This window comes from Stigmatopora argus, chromosome 11 (assembly GCF_051989625.1).
Source record: "Stigmatopora argus isolate UIUO_Sarg chromosome 11, RoL_Sarg_1.0, whole genome shotgun sequence".
NCBI classification, from domain to species: domain Eukaryota; kingdom Metazoa; phylum Chordata; class Actinopteri; order Syngnathiformes; family Syngnathidae; genus Stigmatopora; species Stigmatopora argus.
The window spans coordinates 8,656,532-8,662,090 of NC_135397.1; the positions used below are offsets into that span (position 1 = coordinate 8,656,532).

At 38.6% G+C, this 5,559-nt stretch overlaps 1 long non-coding RNA gene across 7 annotated transcripts in view; it reads right to left on the bottom strand.

The window, feature by feature from the left end:
* The window catches only part of LOC144085170 (uncharacterized), a 111,209-nt gene that overhangs the window by 16,461 nt on the left and 89,189 nt on the right, over window positions 1–5,559 (bottom strand). For 6 of the 7 annotated variants that reach the window (XR_013304041.1, XR_013304042.1, XR_013304040.1 and 3 more), the window contains 2 exons: window positions 2,781–2,865; window positions 1,515–1,580 (listed from right to left, as the gene is read on the bottom strand). This is a non-coding gene — a long non-coding RNA (uncharacterized LOC144085170). Of the gene's footprint in view, window positions 1–1,514; window positions 1,581–2,780; window positions 2,866–5,219; window positions 5,381–5,559 lie in introns of those variants that run through there. The other variant, XR_013304045.1, reaches the window with a different exon arrangement.

Sequence of the window (5,559 nt, forward strand, 5' to 3'; positions counted from 1 at the left end):
ATTTGATGAACAGATTGGAATGGAGCAATGTTTTGTTTTCATTTTTTTTTCTAACAGTTTAATGTTAGTTCCAAAATTATCAGATTGCCTGCCATTAATGGTGATCACTGCCAGGCCCTGACTTTTGAGGCGGGGGCTGGCAGATGTTGTAGTCGAATTCGATTGGAGGTCTATCGCTATCAATGGCAGTGGAACATGATCACTCAATGCCAACGTTCCCAGTTGCGATAGATTTGATCTATCGCTGCCAATGAAAAGAATGGGTTAAGGGCTGGAAATAATCCAAGGTGCAATAATAAAAACTTTGTGGTGCTATACCTCACAAGTGTAGAATGAATGTGAGCTTCTTGTGCAGGCCATATGGAATGATATTTTCATAATTTGCTTGCCCTGTTTATGTGAACACTGAAAAAGAGCACATACAACTGCATGGCAATCTTAGCTGTTCGGCATACTCAGTCCTTGGCACGTCTGCTTATGAAATAGGAATATAATTAAGAGGCCAATCAGATGTAGACGCCCACATCTCTAGAAAGTCAAGGCTTGGAGTATTCACAGACACATACTATGAGCATGAATTCAGGCAGAAGTTGAAACATTGAAATACTGGCACGGGTCAGTGAAAACCAAAGGCTGATAAAGAGGCCTTTCTCCCTCCGCTTTCTCATCTCAGTACCAGGAAATGCATGTGTATAGGAGGCGAAGGGGAGTCGAAGAGGGTTTTCCAGGTCTTTGCACAGCCCTTTGTTGCTTCTCCGACTCCCGACATTATTGCTGCTGACTGTAAACACCTCAAATGAGTTACAAAAAAAACACCCACGGTCTTGCCATTTTACCGGGAAGTCATTGTTGAGAGCATCTTTTGATTTACTCCTAGAAGGAAATAACATTAACTTGTCCGTGCACCGTTTTGCCCTCCCCTCCTCACTTACTCTTTGTTTAAAAGTTTGTTTACTATTCTCTGTACGGAAAATCCTTCAGGAATGCGGAGGAAGTGGGAGTTTCCTCCCAGAGCAAGTTTTAATAGGCTTCGGTGGAGGGGAACAAGAGAAGATGGGGGATGGGGCTACTATTCCAATATTGCCAAATGCTTCAGGTGGCCACTGCTTGTGCGTGAGTCTGAATGGCTTCAGGTAACTCAAGACAGCAGCAATCATTCCTCAAGTTACTTAATTAAAGGGGTCAGACCAATAACTAATGCTGAGAGCACGCCTGCAGACATACTCCACCAACCACGTTTAGTAATATTAGAGAGAATAGATGTGATGATACCAGGAAAATGAATGTGTAAATGATGTCCACAACAATTAAGTAACAGAATTACTTGAAATATCATGCATAGTCCTTACGCATCCCTAGCCAAATTTCAAGTAATGATGATGTTAAAAGGGGAGCAAAATTGACAAAACAAGTTTTCTTTGACCAACCAATTAGGGGATAGAAAAATAATTATCTTTTGGGATGAATGTGACATCTGAATGGTTCCATTGATAATATAATTAAAGTTACATTACCTCATGACTGATTCTGAAGGCCTCGGGCCAAGATAGGATGCCATGATATCACACAAAGGCTGAAGTCTGATTGGACAAAATAAAAAAATACATTTTTAGATCTTCAACATACCTGAAATACCATTCTCTCAGACCTTAGTACTATAGAACACTAAATAGTTAAAATAATACAATAAATAAAATATAGGTATCAACATAACTAACGCTAAACACGGACTGGAAGCACTGTAGAAGAGAAAACATTTATTAAATGAGAAATTGAATTTAGGTTGTAGGAAATAAATTAATGCCATTTTATGGAACAGATTTTTTTCAAGTCGGTGTTCCCTCAATTTTCATTAGTAGTCATTCGATTAGCATTCATAATGTGATTGCATATGGGTTTGTGTGTGTGTGTGTGTGTGTGGGAAAGTCAAATAAATGGCTCATAGATGTGTGTGCATGTCTTCCTATCTTTGCAGGTGATGATCCGATCTCTGTTGTGTTTATGTGTGAATAGGATTGAGGAATTCTATCCCCCTCCACCCTCCCATCCTCCCTCCCCCATACTACAATCTGTCCATCTCTCAGCACTCTTGTAGCAGGAGATGAAAGCCTTGAGCAGGTGATCACAGGACTGAATTTTAATTTTTCGGGGGGCGAAACTGGTCTATCATACTGGTATGCAGGTTATCCGTTAACAGTCATTGGAGGAGGATTGTTTTTCAATATTATTTTAAGAGCAAGATTTAGCTACTGCAGCATTGGTCAATTTCAACACTTATATTTGATAATATAACTATTTTAGCTTACAATTTACTGCTATGTAAATTGACCATACATCACATGTGTTTACTGTCAAATAACCACACTGAAATCTCCATACCAAATGAGTTTTTCCTCTCAGGGTCAAACAAATGCTGAATGATTGAAGTCACAGAGAACGGGCGGCTTTGGATTGGGGTTGTCATTCTTAATAAACATGAAACACCCTGGGGAGGTTATTCACGTTATTAACACACACAACAAAGGACCATCTTGGTTGATGTGATCAATGCTTGAGATAACAAATATTGACAGTGATCGGTGTGTTTTGGAACATAAAGATTACTGGAGTTGACTGTTTTAAAGAGAATTTATAAAATGGTCTGGAACTTCCATATGAATTTGATGGAGTTAAATCTACAGTATAGACCACATGCTAAAAATTATGTTTAAGACACGAGCACTACAAAAGTGTCCAAAATCTCTTTTGAAACACAGTGTGAGAAAAAAAATATTGGGCACCTTCTGCTACAGTAGAACATTCTTGCAACACATTCATTTTAGAGCCTGGCCTTTCCCAAACGAGGCTGCGATCTGGTCCAGAGTCCTGTAAAAACAATGTTGTATAAAGGGAAAAAAAGGCACACTGTAAAGTTATGTCGTCTGAAATCACAGGGCACAAAAAGTAGATTTAAAAATAAACATATTAACATACACAACATTGAACAGTTTAGTCGTTATTAACAAAAGAGGCATAATTTCCAGATTTGAAATGGTTCAGATAGACTTGCAATGCAGGTAATGGAGTGTTAAGAGTTCTATTTTCATGACCAGTTTAGATCTAATGCGAGGGGCATTCAAGACTAAGGAGACTGAAAGTTTCCTAGAGTCTGGTGGTGGAAGGAATGATATCAGTACAGTCTTTTCACAGCAAGTCAAAGCAGCTCTGTTCATTCATTGTGTAAAGTTTTCATGCATCACAGCTCTCGGTGGCCGTTGACAAAAATAGGGGTTGAAGTAAAAATAAGACTTATACAATGATTATTTGCCTTAAACTGACTTCCTTGTGTTCACAATTGTGCCACTTGAACCAAAAACATTTAAAAGTATGTCTTGAAGACATTTGATTAAGCAATTTGAATTATTAGTCCTTGTTTTTGACATTGTTGTGTAAAACAACATGCACTTGTTGACAAGCTGACAGGACATTTATCAACTGAAATTTTTTCTTCTGGTGCGTGTAAAGGCAGGGCCTTGATTTAGTGAGGATTCATGAGTCGCACAAACAGATGTCAGAGATGATCTACCAACTGGGCGTAACCTGTTGTTCAGTTCATTTTGAGCGTACGGAAAGGATTATTTTAGAAGAATTTGGCCCCTAGGTTATGTTTCATCAAAACTGAGATGAATTGCCATGGCTGATTTTGTCTTTAAATAAGCAAGGAGGACAGGTGTGAATGACATAATATGAATCATCTTTGGAATGCCAGAAAATAAATTGTTGTGATTTATAATCAATCAAGCAATGGAATTTTGGAGCTCATGAATGATCTACAAGTTGAATTGAATTCCGTCACCTTTCAACTTTGTATTTTCGTGCACTTCAGTCATATCAGGGCACAGTGACAATTATTGAAAACTTCAGCCAAACCTATTTTTTTCTGTGCTGTCCCAAGTTTTCAAATCAATATTATACTGGGTAAGCACTATGCGATTTCTGGCTTCACCACAAATATTGATAGTCATTTTACATTGGTAAACTGGAGGTCCAGAGATTTTTTCCCCCCAGTTTTTTCCAATTTAAATTTCATTTTTCACAAAATATTTAGTGTGAAGATATTTGTAGACAGAGAGAACCATATTTCTAAGTCTTCACTGACCAGTAAGTGGATTTTTGTGAATGAGAATGTCCCACATTTACAGAGTTCCCTCATGATACAAGCACAATCCATTCCCCGACCACAAGAAATAACGGAATTCTTGGTAATTGCTGTAACGTTTCCCATGACCCCAATGTTGCCCCTAATTATTTAATTCAAGACATCAAGGCTAAAGAATCTTAAAAAGCTTTTACATTATTACAAATTGTAAGGACGAAAACAATGCTATTTTAATTTCTTGTCTCAAATTTAAAAGGATTTAGTGGAGTACGTAGTTGTGCAACATAACCCAAAAATAAAACCCATGAAACTGGTAACAAGTGAAACAATGACATATTGTTTTATCTTCACAGGAGGGGCAGTAGAAGGGATTTCAAAGCAGGAATGTTTCTGTAATTATAAAGACATTAAAAAGGGCAACGATAACATAGAATGCACAAGGTCAACATTCTGTCCACGTTATCACACACTCCTTTGTCTTTACTTTCTCAACCGTGAACCGTTATGTGCGAGTGCAAAGGCTGCCAGTCAAGTTTCCTCTAACCAAGTGTTCTCTCCCATTGCGTCTGACAATACAATGCTGATGTCACGGGAAGTTTAAGATGATTTTGTGTGCTTGCTTTGTTTTTCAACTGTGCCATGTCTACAATGCCATAAAAGCTTGCAGTGGCAAACTCCCGAAAAATGAAGAATGTTGGGGCACTCTGAAGTGTTTAACTGATGTTAAATAAAGACTGAGCAGGCTATGATTGGTCTGTTACACTTTCTATTTCTGCCAACCACATGCCCGATCATGCCTGTGAACGTCAGTTGCTCACCAACAACCTTCCTTGGGAACATGTACGAAGTAAAGGTATGATGTGCAAAAGTTGAGCTTGTGTTTACATGCTTAATTACCATTGTGGTCATGACTCTTTCCCACGCAATATTTGACGAGTCCCACTTTCAAGATCTTTGACACTAAGCCCATGTAGTTGCACCTCATCACAACTTGCTGAAAGTGAAAATGGCTTCAATCAAAAGATAGAAGCATGAAATTGTAAAATAGAGCATTGATTTAGTCTGAGAGCAAATTGGTTACCTGATTGAAATAATTGAGAGGCCCGTCTCTGGACTTTGCTGGATCAAGTGTTAGTGGGCTCTGGACATTTCCATGTTTCTTGGTTCACCAAACTTTTCTGACAACCAATTGCTTGAATTGCCGATGTGTTTTTGGTTGGCACAATTTGTACTGTTCTTACTCTATACACTACAGTCGTATGTATGCATGTGCCAAGTATGGACACGATGACTACTAACCCCCAAACAGAAAAAAAAATGTCAGCATGACATCAGGGGACAAAGTGTACTCATAATAACGTTGGTTTCCCTGGCTACGGGTTTCTGCTTCGACCCTCTCCCCATTGAGTTGGCCCTTCACC